This window comes from Pteronotus mesoamericanus, unplaced genomic scaffold (assembly GCF_021234165.1).
Source record: "Pteronotus mesoamericanus isolate MK-2021 breed Mesoamerican mustached bat unplaced genomic scaffold, CSHL_Meso_final contig_65, whole genome shotgun sequence".
NCBI classification, from domain to species: Eukaryota; Metazoa; Chordata; class Mammalia; order Chiroptera; family Mormoopidae; genus Pteronotus; species Pteronotus mesoamericanus.
Window position 1 is genome coordinate 2,769,824 of NW_026555228.1, and position 15,440 is coordinate 2,785,263.

Below are 15,440 nucleotides of genomic sequence, written 5' to 3' on the forward strand. Positions count from 1 at the left end.
TCAAGACTCCAACTTCCCTCCTCCAAAGATACCCAAAGATGCAGCTGTTCACATGCGTTGGGGTTTATGACGGAGGCAGAGTGCTGTTCTCCAGGTCGCCGGCCTGTCTTCAGCCCCTGGAGACACAGCAGAAAACAGAAGAGACACGTTGCCTGGGGACTGAGTTCATACACGACCAGACGTCACACTTCTGAATTCAGTGTTGCTTTTGCCAGGCCTGCCTTTCGCTGCCACGAACGGGTTCTCTCAGCTAGGGCTCATTTCCTTTTACACTTATATGTGAGAGCTACTTCAGATATCTTTTTTTAATGGAACGCTTAAACCTAATTTAAACATAAACCAAGAAGTGGCGTAGTATCCTTAAATGAAATCAGAACCCCCAAATTCCTCATTCTTTCCTCCCTAACCACAGTTTATGATAACATCCTAAACAGACTCTTTATATAATCAGGTATTTATATAAAACCACAGGCTTTAGAGGATTTGTACATATATATATGTACACAGTACAGATTCACAATCAGATATAGTTTATACATAAATATATGTAATATATTTTGAGGAAGTGCATGTATACAGTTACTGTATTTACACCGTATATTACATCGTATATAAATAAATATATGTAATATATACACTCTCACACAAATATACGTGCACATTCTTATTTCAAAATAGTCTCTACATTTCCCCCTCTAGATTTGGGAAATAGAAACATAGAATTTGCTTTTAATTCTCAACAAGAAGTTGAAAAGAGCTATGAAAACGTCATTCCGATCCCTTCGAAATATGCTTAGGAACAAACATAAGCTCCAAGGATAAGAGTAATTTGATGGATTTTCCTATAATTCTTGAAAAACTGGTTTCTGCAGAACCAGGCAAATACATCACACACACACACACACACACACACACACACACACACACACACCCAAGGCCCTTACAAATGAGGCCCTATCAACGTCCAAAGGCCACCAGAAAAAAAGCTGTGCTTTGTTTCAGTAAATCCGCTCTCTGGATGGACCCTGCCGCCCAGTCAGGCAGTTTTGACATGGAGAATTGGACCAGACCCATGTTGAACACACCACTGCAGCCGATGGCAGAGCCTGGAAGTACAAATATCACAGAAGGTCCCTGCCACAGTCTCACAAATGCCACCTCTGTTGTGACACCAATGGAGAGGCAGACGGGGAAGATGGAGAAGGGAAAAAAGTGGGAGGAAGGACAAAGAAGAGGGGCAGGTGAATGTGAAGGGCAGAAAGGGAGCGCAGGCGGGAAAAAGGAGGGAAGGATTGGAAGTGTAAGTGGTAGGGGCCTGAGAGAGACAGACGGACAGGCAGAGATTAAAGAGAGACAGAAATAAAACTGAGGCAAGGAAGGAGGGACAAGGACACGTTCAAGGGAGAGGGAGACAGAAAGCAAAGGGGCAGAGAGGCGCAGACTGGCAGAAACAAAGGGAGGGATACAAAAGAAGCAAGAGGGAGGCTGTGTCCGTCCATTGGGACCCCGCTGGCAGCTGCGCCGCTGGCCAGGGCAGCAGCGGGGAGCAGCATCGGTGTGGCCCGGCTGCACAGCAATTGTGGTTTCTCCCCGAGGCTGCTTCTCTCATGAAATGCAAATCTCGGAGGGCCAAGTTCAAGGAGCTCAGGTCACGTCTCTAAGCACCAGGCAGTCCTGATCTCAGCACAAATGTAGACATCACTCTCCTGCCTTCTGTCTTGATGAGTTACATGAGGCCTGACCTTTCCCTTCTCCGGTTAGGCTCAGGAGAGTGCTCTCATGACACGAAACGCTACAGTAAAGCCAGGGAGGGTTGCAGTGGGAAGCAGAAGCTGTAACCCTGAAGTACAACCACCCACAGCAGTTCTTACAGCCTTTCACAAGGTCATGGCAGATTTTACCGGTCATACCATCTCCCCTTGGTAAACATAGGGAGACCCTGCCCAGGAAAGAGCACCGTGCAGGCCCAAAAAGCAAGCGACAATGGCTCTGGTGTCAGGATACTTCGTCTGGAACCTTCTCCAGAAAGTCAGCAGGCGTACACACACACAGTTCTTTCAATACGAACTTCAGATAAATCATGAACAATGTTTTGGTAGAAGCAATACCTTTTAGGATAAGTATATCCCATGCAGAGAGAGGGAGAGAGAGACAGGACTCTGCGGAAAAGGGGATAAAGTGGGAAGGAAGAGGAGATACACAGAGTGGCAGGGACAAAGGGACAAATGCAATATTGGGACATGCTGATACTAGAAAGTTAGTCGTCGTTTCTCTGAAATACAACTTGAACTGGGCATCCTGTATCTAATCTGACAATTCTACTTTTAGGTCTATTTATCTCCCTGAATTATTTTCTTATCTTATTTTCACTAATTGTCCTGTCTCACTCCCATGTTATATTTATTAGTTAATGATGAACATTAACTTCACAGTATAGCAATTTTCTGCTAATTGCAAAATTTTTCTAAATTTTTGCCCCATATGGCAAGGTTCTTCTTCTCCTTTTAAAAATTTGGTCTTGTTTTATTTTGCTTTTAATCCTAGCATCTTTTTTCATTCAGACAATATTTTGTCAGGCAGACAAGCAATGTGTTTGCCTCTCCAAAAGCAGAAGAGCTGATGTGTGTTGTGCAGACTGTCAATTGCCTGGAGAAGCTGAGTGAAGCTCCAGGAAACAAAAATAAAAGAGGCGGGGGCAGTTGAGGAGACAGAATCGCGCAATTAGACATCCTGTTCCTGTGTGTGGGTAGCATGCATTCCCTCTCCTTGGAAGTGTTCAACAGGAGCTATATTAGTGCCTTCCTGTAGCAGTGGTAGATGGGAAATGAGAATACAAGGCCTCTAAGATTCCATCTAACTATGACTTTTCTGGAATTGATTTTTAAAATAGCTCCATGGGCATTCTTTTTTTTTATTGCTACAGATGACTATATGTGTGTGTGTGTTTATTAAATTTCTTGGGGTGACACTGGTTAATAAAACCATATAGGTTTCAAGTGTATATTTCCACGTTGCACATTAGTCTAGAATGTTGTTTGCGTACTCTCGTCTTGTGGGCTTGCTCTCTTTTGAGAGGCACTTTTGAAAGAAGGGATTAAGAACTTCACCAAAAAGTAACTTATCTTAAAGCATAGTTAAAGAAATGCATAGACATGCTTCCTAACCATTTCTTAAAAAGTGGGCAAGATTATCAGGAATCAAGTGTGACATGTGGAACCAAAGCATATTAGCAACTGACAAAGTTTGGCCTGGAGGAAACGCATGACAAAAATGTTCAGTGTGATTCTGCAAAGGAATATCTGTGTTTTGTCAGTATCATCTTTGCTTAAATGCCTCCAAATTTCTAAAGCTCGGAAGATAACCTTGGGCTTTTAAAAGGTAGGATTTTGCAGATAGGCTGTTAGAAGATGAAGCATTTCACGATACCGTCATTTGATTTGGGGAGGAACCATAGACTTTGGAAATAGATGAAGACTGCTAATTTCAACACTAAGTGGGTCAAAGGACGGAGGGATTCTGAAAATGTTTTGGGATGGTGAGAAACCCACATCTAGGGATCTGTGTGCAGGTAAGATGTGCGGACACATCAACGCTGGGCTATTGGCTGAACCCTGACTTAATATAAGTAATCACACGGGGGAGACAAGGACATGCTTTTGTTTCTTATTTCTTTCTAATAAATTCTTTTCTTCTTAGGTAAAAAATAAAGATTTCAGTCTTTGAAAATAATTGGTTTCTTTTATAGCTACTAGGAATCTGGAGAAAGGTAGTTGTTCCAAGCCTGCCCACTGGGAGAAGAAGACAATTATTCATAATTTCCAGGACTTGCACAGGAACACCGTAAAATTAAACTGAATAGAAGATTGATTCCACTGTTGGGTGTGGGGAGACAGTCTACTAAATGAGCAACTTCTGAAATGTCTCAAGAAGAAAGGAGATTTAAGAAGAAAAATAATATGTGACATTTAATTTAGATGCTTTGTCTTTCTAGGAAAGTTAGTCTGTGGAAAAAGGACATTCAAAGTTATAATTGAGTGGATGTCTGAGGGAAGACGTGGCTAAAACTAGCTATATTCAAGGGAATAAAAAAACATAGTATGTTTCTATAAAGCTCTTGGTAACGGATATCAGTGGGAATAAGCAAACATAGGAAACATTTTGAAATAAGATGAATTTAATATTGAGGCCTCAATCTTCCAACTTAGCTCCTTTTTCCCCTCTTTGGTTCATGTTGCTATGACAGACCCTCCCTTGTCCTGTCTCTCTCTGTGGCCCAAAGCCTTCATTTTCTTTCTCCCTTCTGTATTTGTTATTACTTCTTGATCTCAGTCTGAACCTCTGGCATTTAAAGTTATAAAAACTGATATGAGATCATCATATTTTACCTCCCCTTTTCCAGAATTGCATTTTAATAGGAATGAAAGATTAATGCTAAAGTAATGATTTTACATTGCATTCATGATTGTGGCCAGAGGGTGGGAAGATGGAATACAGGGAATTTGAGGAGGACAGGGCCAACAGAAAGGTCTTCGTGAAAACATACTGTTAAAAAACAAATCCCTTTTCTACATATTTGGACCATTGACCTGCCAAAGGCACCATGTACTTACTGCAGAAGGTAGAATTTAGTCCTAACAACCACCCAAACTAAATCTACTTTCTTTCAAAGAGCAAAGAGATGGAATTTTCTATAATACCTTATTAGGACTTTGTTAGTACCTTAAAAACACTTTAAATACTGAAAGACAAATTGCTTGTGGTTTGAACAGCTAGAGGGCAAGATATTTTGTCCTTGACTTCTTGATTTCTTCAAATAATTACAAATTATTCTCAGTAGAAAAATTAGACTCATTTTCTTCACAGATCTATGAGATTTTCATGTCCCCATTCTAACATAAGTGTCCCTGTGGCATTTCAAATCTCCAGTCATTGGAACAATTGGTTGATTTTGGCAGTCTCTATGACTAATGCGTTAACTCCAACCTATCAAATGAACTAAAACCAAGTGTGTTTGAATATTTGTTCTACAGATAAGCCTATTGGGGGCATTCAAACAAATGAGGTGAACTTGACTTTTCTGGTCCTTCCAGATTACGTTCAGGAGAAAGGTTACACAACAGTTTAGTAGAGCCGAGCCAAAAACATCCATTTCAAAAGCCTCCCTTTAAACCATATACTGTCTTTGCATTTTGCTAAATTTTGTTACTTGGGATTAAAAGCTTATTAGAAACAAGTCTTCCTTGCAAACTGACATATTCAATTACAGTCATCTGTTCTAGAGAACAGACTGTGTCTAGACAGAAGAATACCACTGTGGCTTAGAAGGAACATGATGCGTTACAGAGGCTGAATCTAGGGCTGGGTGACCGTTTTTATGATCTGCGCGGGGAACCCTGTCTAATAAACTATTTTGCAGCTTCCCAACTGTATGTGGGGATGAATGACCTAAAGGCTACATCTGAGAGCAACAACAACAAAAAATGAGATTAAGTCACGGAGAGGTGGTGGCGATGGGAGAAGAATACATAAGCCAAAGATAAATATGAAACAGCAGCATTAAAAATGCAAACTAAAAGTAAATATACAAAACCAGATTAATATAAATTAAAGCCAAAATTCCAGGCTTTGCGAGAGAAAGAATTCTAGTCTTTGTTCCATGTTCCAGGATCCTGACAACTGTGTTAGGGTGGGGTGCGTGGAGTTATTTATTCACATGTATGCAGAATAAGAATGAGCAGTTGGCTGGCTCTGAGAAATTAAGCATCTGTCCCGGGAAGCTTCCTCCCAAACAGAACCATACTGAGTGCATACCATAGGAAAGGAACAGGCTACGGAAACTGGCTGTTATTGATAGAAACTTGTAAGAAAGCAGTCTCCATGTTTTGAAATGTTTAGGCTTAAATGCATGTCTAGCACTTCAGCGAGTTACCATGCAGTAGACTTGTTTAATCTTATGAAGAATCTCAGTTTCAATCAAGTTCCCCGAAGATGAGTGTACACATGATATAAATCGCACGTTGCTGATATGCGAGAAAAGATTCTGCTCCCTCCACCAACCCCGCCCCCACCAGCCCATGAAATTGGTCATCATTTTGAGACTGAAAATGCAATCATTGTCAATTTTCTGGTTTCCATGGCTTAGAAATCTGAGAAGGCAGGGGTTCATTTCTTACTAAATTTGCTCCCTAGGTTAGAGAAGGAAGACGCAGATGAAAGGAGAGGACATGATGTTTGTTGGTTGCTAAGAAACATGCCACTGAACACGGGCTGCCACTTACTAATGGCCAGAGTGGCTGTGAGCTGTGATAACATCAGGCAGGACAGCTCTGCAGGGGCCACGGCTGTGGGGAACAGGGAAAGGAAGCCGGGATTGTTAGGGGAAACGTAAAAAGATCTGGAAAGAGAAAGGAAAGCCTGCAGCACTTCGCACACTGAGATGGTACTCGGTGGCACCTTGTGGGGAAAAGCATGCTTTGTGTCGTTTTCTCCTAATAATGAAGGTGGATGGCATTAGGATGGATTCACACTCTGCCACTTGCGCACGTGGCAGCCCATAGCTCTTCTTGGAAAGACCTGGGTGGGTCCTGTGAGTTCATCCATCAGGACTCAATGAGCCAACCCATGCTCCGGAGTCGGCCGGCCCCATCAAAAGGAGAAAAGGGATTCGGCTCTGCGCTAGCAGCTGACTACATCCAAATCACCATGAAACAGACATATGCTGTGACTGGCATGATCCACACGGCCCTGGAGCCAGATGTAGCCTCTGGGGTCTGGTTAACCTGGGCTCAAATTTTTATTTATTTATTTATTTATTTATTTTTAAAGATTTTATTTATTTATTTTTAGAAAGGGGAAAGGGGGGAGAAAGAAAGGAAGAGAAACATCCATCTGTGGTCGCCTCTCGTGTACCCCCCACCAGGAACTTGGCCCGCAACCCAGGCAGGTGCCCTACACCAGGAATCGAACCGGCAACCCTTTGGTTCACAGGTCAGCGCTCAATCCACTGAGCCACGCCAGCCAGGGCTCGGTTCGAATTCTGACCCTTCTACCTGGTGACCTTAGGCAAGGTGCATAAACTCAGATCTCAGAGTTCTCGCTGTGTTTAGCAGGGGCACAATAATACAACTTCAATGTACGCTTGTTTCCAGCCTAGAACCACTTCCCTTCTTTCTTCTACTAACAGAACCTCCTCTCTTATTTTGGGGAAATTCCCAGACAATATAGGCTCTAGTAAGGGTTACAGATATGAATACCAACACCTCCCACCCTGGCCCGGTGGCTCAGCTGGTGGGAGCATTGTTCCATAATCAAAAGGTTGAGGGTTCGATTCCCAGCCAGGGCACAGTGCACATACCTAGGTTGCGGGTTTGATCCCCAGTAGGGGCACGTTGAGAGGCAACCGATCTATGTTTCTCTCTCACAGTGATGGCTCTCTCTCTCTCTCTTTCTCCCCTTCCTCTCTCTCTAAAATCAATAAACATATCCCCGGGTGAGGATTAAAAAAAAAGAATACCAACACTCCTCCAAACCACCCCCATCTCAGCCACAGTAATTGGTTCAAGGATTTGGGCAGTGACTCAAACCAGGCTGGCCAGAATCATGCCATTGGGATTTAAAAACTAGGCCAGGGTATGGGTTCACATAGGTCCAGGGCAAAGCCCTTCTTTCTAGCGGTAAAGCTGGCAAGGGCGGCGGCAACCACATTTCCCATCACATGGTGAAGCGGGTTTACTGAGACAGAGAACGGCATCGACAAGCCAAGATATGCAGAGACCAGCACAAGAAGCTCCCTAGATCATTTGAATACCTGGCTCTAGTTCCTGAGTTCCCCAAGAGCACCCTGGTTCCCACCTTGCAAAAATCTAGGTGGCAAGCCTAGCCAGGGAGCTCAGTTGGTTAGAGCGTTGTCCCGATTCACCAAGGTTGCGGGTTTGATCCCCGGTCAGAGCACACACCAGAATCAACCAGTGAGTGCATCAATAAGTGGAACAACAAATCTCTCTTTCTCTCTGTCTCTCCTCCCCACCCCCCACTTCTTCTTTAAAATCAATATATAAAAAAAAATTAAGAAACATCTAGGTGACAATTAGAGGAGAGAATGCACGTAAAGTCTTTAGCACAGTGCCTGACACGGAGTATTTAATAAATGTTTATGTCATTACTTTGGAGTGGATAAGAATCATTCCTCCTCTCTCACGCTTGGGTGAAGAAGTTCATTGGACCAGCTGCTTCTCAACCCCTTTGTTAACTGAGCCTCGCAGAAAGTGGCCTGTCAAGCATGGAGGAAAGGGGATACGATGTGACTACAGAGTGATGTCTGCTATCGAGTGGCACCGCTGACAGAGATCACCATCATTGTATCACCTGACTCCACAAAGCAAGTTGTGGAGACTGCCCAGATGTTCTAGCGTCCATACGGACTTATTCTTAGTGGGAAAGGATCCCTGGTTTTCACTAAGTTAAATCCAAACAGTAAAAAGGAAAGGGCAAGGCAGAAGCATTACAAAAACTAGGTCCTGGCCCTGATTCTGCCACTTGTGAGTTTAAGGCTAAGTAAGCATCACTTTGAGGAGTGGAAACCAAGGTTAACCTATATGTTTACAACACTACTGAGAAGACCCCATCTTTTGACAGTATAAACTCTAGAGAGCTTGAGGATGTATGGAAGAATTATTAATATTTTCCTAGAGGGCAAGAGAGGAATTGGTGTTTGCAACAGGCCATTTCTTCAGGTTTAAAGAAGAGAGCCGAAGCAAAGATTTAGTCCATCAATTAACATACTGAGCATCTTCTGCGCATGTACATTGCAGTTAGAGAAATAAACCACAACTGTTCTTCTCACGGTGCTCATAGTCTGCCCATAGAAATACACCCAGTCACAAGGACTAACAGAGCAATGGGATCCCAGAGAAGAGGCAATGATTTATGTCTGGGAGGAGGCCAAGGAAGGAGACACAAGAGAGATACAATTTGATCTGAGCTTCCATGTTCCCTAGGCACAGAGGAGCTGGAGGTGCTCCCGAGCAGAGAGCATTGTCCTCGTGGAGTCAGGGCAGCAGGACAGTGCAAGGTTTGAGGACAGCCAAAGAGGCAATGGTAACTGTGGATAGAATATGATATATTGGTGTAGCAACCTTAATCATTTTTTTTGAAATGATCTAGTTGTAGCTGAGGACCATTGCATCCCTCGAGATGCCAATATGATTGACTGACACCCCATGACCACGCTCACAACCAACTTTTAAGCTTGAGCAAATCTGAAGCTAAGTTTTCTGGGGATTCCCAGTAGGTCACCATTGCTAAAGTTGTTCAGTTTCCTGGATTCTGCACGTTTGACCATTGCTTCTTTGGTTTTTCCACAAGGACAGAGTCAGTGAGGATTAGCATGGCAGCGAGAGTTAATGCAGTGGCAGCTGGGATACAAGCTTTATGGAAATCTGAGTTAGAAGACTAAAAAACACTCACATCATTTTTGCACAGCAAAGGAACTCATCAACAAAATAGAAAGACAACCCACAGAATGGAGGGACATATTTGCTGATACATCTGACAAAGGGTTAATATCCAAAATTTATAAAGAACTTACAAAACTCATCACCAAAAAAAACCAAACAACCCAATTAAAAAATGGGCAAAGGACCTGAATAGACACTTCTCTAAAGAGGACATACAGGTGGCCCATAGACATATGAAAAGATGCTCAACGTCACTAGCCATCAAAGAAATGTATATTAAAACCACAATGAGATATAACCTCATACCTGTCAGAATGGCCACCATCAATAAATCAACAAACAAGTGCTGGCGAGGATGTGGAGAAAGGGGAACCCTTTTGAACTTATGGTGGGAATGCGGACTGGTGCAGCCACCTTGGAAAACAGTATGGAGATACCTCAAAAAATTAAAAATGGATCTGCCTTTTGAACCAGCAATCTCACTTCTGGGAATATATCCGAAGGAACGCAAAAACACTAATTGGAAAGAACGTAAGCACCCCTCTGTTCACTGCAGTGTAATTTACAATTGCCAAGATATGGAAGCAGTCCCAGAGCCCATAGATGAGTGGATAAAGCAGCTGTGGGACATTTCACAATGGAATACTACTTGGCCATAAAAACATGAAGAAAATTTTACCCTTTGCAACAGAATGGATGGACCTGGAGAACATTATGCTAAGTGAAATCAGTCAGAAAAAGATAAATACCATATGATTTCACTCATATGTAGAAACTAATGAGCAAACTGAACTAACAAGCAAAATGGGGACAGACTCAGAGAAAAAAAAAACTAAAAGAGAAACATTCACAGCCTGTTTCAAAACTCAAGTATTCGTGAATTTCAAGGGAGATTCCAAAATCACAACCTCATGACCTTATTTAACTGCCATATATATTTTCCTAATGAAGGCAAGGGGTATGGATAATAAGAAAATAAAATGGTAATCTGTGTGCATTTAAAAAAAATATTTTCTCTAGGCCTTACACTCATTTCTTCATGGACATCTTCATATCTCATTAACTTCCCTGCTGTGTCTCTTTGGATGCTATCTCTTAAGTATTCCATCCTTTGAATGCCACATTTGTGTTATTTGATGAGAAAGCATATTTATGCATTTAAGATCTGCCCACACTTTCTAAATATTCCTCACGTAATATTTACGCCTTTTCAAAGCTGAAAGCTGCAAACATTAGGTCTGGGTTTGCAGGGGAAGAAGGAGGAAACCTTTTGGGTGTGTGTGCGTGTGCGTGCGTGTGTGTGTGTGTGTGTGTGTGTGTGTGTGTGTGTGAATTCTTTAAGCTTCTGGGATCTATTTAGTGAGCTACAGATGAGATTCTAGTGGCCCAAATCATTAGGAACTTATAAAGTCTTGTTGTCCCCAGGACTAATATACTTCCGTTGACAGCTGGCTCCAGCCCCTCCCACCTGGCTGACCTCTGCCCCGCTTGGTGTCCACAGCCCCCACTTCAAGCAGTCCTATTGTTCTTCAGCCCTGCCCACATGGTGGGCTGTCACAAGGCTAGGACACAGGGCCAGCAGCAGCAGCAAGGCCGGGGCTTCCCTGTTGCAGGCCCGGGTTCAATTTATAGCATTCTTCATGGGTCAGAAAACAATTAAATGTGAAAACGCACATTTGATTTACTAGGCACACTTTGTGAAGTCTGAAATTAAACAACAAGCAAGCTGAGATCATGCAAGTCGATATTGCTACCATTGCAGATTTATATATTATACTATTCCAAACAACTCCAGAGGAGGTCTGAGTTATAAATAAATGCATATTTGTAGGTTATTGGTGCCTCTACATCAAGACAACCCTTAATTTATATGAATTGGGTAGTTATCACCTGCGTAATTTATTGTTATGAATTAACCCATCCTCCAAAGCTATTGTGAACTATAATCATTATAATAAAGTGAATGAATGGGAAACAAAGCACGGTTCAGGGAGATGTGAAATCAATTGCGAGGCTCTCAATACGCACACTGGTAGTTGTATAGCATGTGTGTGATGTCGCCCCAAAGAAGAATGGCCTCATCCCCAGTGTGCAGTAGAGAGTGGGTTAGAAGTTCAGTGGAGATCTGAACCCTGGAAGTGTCAGTCTCATTACTTAAATGAGACAGAGAATCCTGTGACAGGGCATGATGTTACCGCAGAGGAGTGGGAGGCACCTCAGTCGCTGTCATAAGGCAAGACAGTCTATGCTGCTCCCCTTCCTTCGACAGCTCCTCTGCAGTCAGCTCTTGGATCATGCTTTTTTTTTCCCCCCCTTGTAGAGCAGATTTCCGAGAGGTTCAAGGGCTAGCCTTGTGCATAGCTGCACTAAGTAATGTGGAGTGTTTCGTATACCTTCATGCCAGAATTGCCTCTGATAATAGCCCACTATTTCCTCACCCTCTCTTTAAACTTTTCTGAAACTTCCATTACAGAGGCCCTTCTTCAGTGTTTGACTAAACCTGAAAGAGCTTTGTCTCCGTAGGACACGGATAGATTGCAGACGTTATCTAGAAGAGGAAGGCACAGAAGGTTTGAGTAGAGATGTCATCACTAGAGAGGGACGAGCCTGAGGAGTAGACCAGGACCTTGCTACTCAAAGTGTGACTCACGGGAGCGCAGTAGAAATGCAGAATGTCAGGCCCTACCTCGGACCTGCTGAGTCAGAGCCTGCTTTTAACAGGATGATTGCTGTGCATGTTGCAATTTGCACTGGCTTTGAAGAGAGAAGAGCAATGTTGTTAGGAACAAGGATGGCGAAACAAAGGTGCCTAAAGAGATGACTGAAGATAAACAGGCTATTTTTCCAAGGACTCTTTTGGAGCTATATTCTACTCATTGGTTCCTAAGGAAGGTTGGGCATCCGACTCACTATTTACAAATACATATTTCCAGATCACACCGCAGAGTTCTGATTCCACTGATCTGAGGAGGAAACTAAGAATGTCCATTTTTTAGCCAGTGCCAGTATGATTTTCCTGGACTTAGATGATATTTCGATCTTCTATAGATCACTGTGGGTTCCCTATTGGCTACTACCTACCACTCGTTCTAAGCTGCCATTTTAACTTCATGGTTGTCAACGTTAGGATCTGGTTGCTGAGCAACTGGGTAACATTCTCCAGTCCATGGCCATCTTCAAACTTAGGGACCATGAAGACTGAAAATTATAGACCTACATTTGCTGTTGTCCTGACTGGAGTTATCCAAGACAGCTGGTGAAGTATAAGTCTTTATTTAGAAGCATACCGGTGAACACACATTTGCTGAGGGGAAATGCCAATGATTTAGAATGTGGGGTGGGCATAGATTTGTGTCCTTGGTATCACACTCATGCCAATGCAAGCTATGAGATTTCTCTCAGCTCGTTTTCTTACTTAAATCAAGTGTCTTTATTGCCTAAAATAAAGAGGGAATTTCAGGATATATGGTTTGCCAACTGTCAGTACTTGCCCTCTGCCATCTCCTGAAGCTTCAGAAGAGACACCCAGCTCTCTGCACACTGGCCACTCCTCTCCTTGAGTCACAGGAAGCCAGTTGGCTTCTCTTGCAAAGGACTTTGCTTCACGTAACAGCAGAGCTTGGTGGATCTCTGCTGATCTAGCAGAGTGTGCTCTCTTTGACCACATTCTTCAAGTCCTCCTAGCCTCTCACAAACTATGAGACTTTGGGCAACTTAACCAGAGTTATCCTGAGCCCCTGTGCCTTAGGCTGGCACCTAGCGAATGGGATAATCATAATCCCTATGTCACAGAGCTATTGAAAGGATATGAGAAAATGCAGGTCTATCTACCTAGTAGACAGCATTGTCAATCTACTCCCCAAATAGACCCTCCACCTGGGAACTGGCAAAAGCAGACAGAGGCCAATTGCCCAGACCCATATTTCCTCCTGGACACCCATATTTCTCCCTCCTCTGCAGGGGAACTGGCCCCCCGGTGGGGACACTGTTCTGTAGCTTAGCCCATTAGGTGAAGACATGTTTTTCTGCCTTCCTCTGGCTAACCTCGTATTTCAGAGTTCGGAGTCCACTACAGTCTTCTTCCATTTTCTTTTTAAAAAATTGTGCCAGAACTTTAACAAGCTCTATCAAAACGCATCTGATCTTCCAAAGGCCCTGCCCCTACTTGCCTCCCAAGGCCTCGTTCATCGGACAGTGTCTGACCTAGGACCAGCTGGGCCGGACCCTCCTCATCTGTGAGTCAGCCCTGCCCCTCTCTGCAGATGTCTGCTGGATCTGGCCCCTGTTGCCCCGGTTTGCTCAAACACTTTTTGTGGTTTTAAAGGGAAATGGGAACAGGACGTGTGGTGGGGAAGAAAGGGTGGAAGCAGAAATCTTAAAAGACAAAACAAATGACCACTGGGCCCCCCACCCTCCAGATGGAACATCCATGGGAGTCACAAGATCGCAGAACAGTGGCAGTAGTTGGCTAGAAGGGAGGGTGAACAGTGTGCTCTCTGCTGGTTTGGCCGAAAAGACTGTCTTCCCTAGTAAGCAAATTATTGATTATAAACTGTTATGATTCCTTCGGAGCCATTGTGGCCAACTGTATTATTCCATCTGCCTTAAATGTCTGCTGTGTTCTCATGCCAAAACCCTTATGAAATTTCCACTGTAAAAAAAAGGAGTAGAAAATTCGGGTCTCAGTGCTCATATATAATTTCAGATTTCATTAATGGTTATTAACTATATGCCCTGAGGAAGGATAAAGTTCCTTGTATGAATGGAAAGAGAATTGAATTTATAAATAAGGTGACTGTTTTCAAGGACTATTCATTAGATAGATCCAGGACACATGCTTTAAAAACTTTTAAATGAAAGGTGTTTAAAAATCTCAGAGGATAAAAATGCAATTTGGGGAAAATATAGCCCTGCTCAAAAAAATTCTAAAAAACCTTAAGACTGAAACAGTATTTTTGACCTGGAATTTGAAAATTTGGGGGAAAATTTTTAAAAGTTGTAAAATTTTCATGTCGTGGCCAAAAGATCTTCATATTTAGAAAATATAGATGTATCTACTGGTGGGTGGAAAATGGGATGCTAAAAAGCATGCTAAATTTTTTCTCTTAATCTTTTAAGAGCCACAGTTATAAAAAGACTAAAAGAGGCTATTTAAGTAATTTTGACTAAGCAAAGCCCTTTGAAGTTTTAGGCTGCTGAGCCACATAACCTGGACAAATATATCCTTAGCAGAAGCTGTCAAAAGTCCAACTAAGACATCCAAATCCATCTCAGCCCTGTTGCAAATCTCCATAAAGCTATACAAATGGTAGAGCTTTTAAAAAGTGATTTTATTTATTTATTTTTAGAGAGAAGGAAGAGAGAGAGAGAGAAACATTGATCGGTGCAACCCAGTCATGCGCCCTGACTGGGAATCGAACCAGCGACCTTTCGCTTTTCAGCACGTCACTCAAATAACTGAGGCACCCTTGTCAGGACTAAATGGTACTGTTTCAGCTTAACGTGAATAAGTAGTAGATGGAGAATGTCTGAAAGAGGTGCCTATCTCCTTTCAGAAGTGGTCAAAAGTTTAGAAGAACCAAGCAGTTTTAAAAGCAGTATTTTGAGTGCAAGTGAAATATTTGCCTGATTGGTGAATTTCTAAGGAGAGATATTGTTCAACTCAAGACATTTTTATATCAGATGAGCTTTCTGACATCTATTTATACTGAGTTGTCTTATTAGAAAAGAAGAAACAAGATAATTTCGCTGTCAGCTGCTAGCCTGCTGCTGCTGCTCCACGTGCTACTATCGGAGATGGAATGGGCAGCCTGCCTTCAAGAGCGGGGAGTTAAAATATTAGCTTTTAATCACTAAAAAATGAACCTGGCGAAACTTATTTTAGCCAAAAAAGCTTTTTGAAATACCCTTAGCACAAATAAACTATTGAAGGAATGAAGACAATTTTTCTACTTGAGTGTTCTCCCATAAGACCCTCTGAAACGG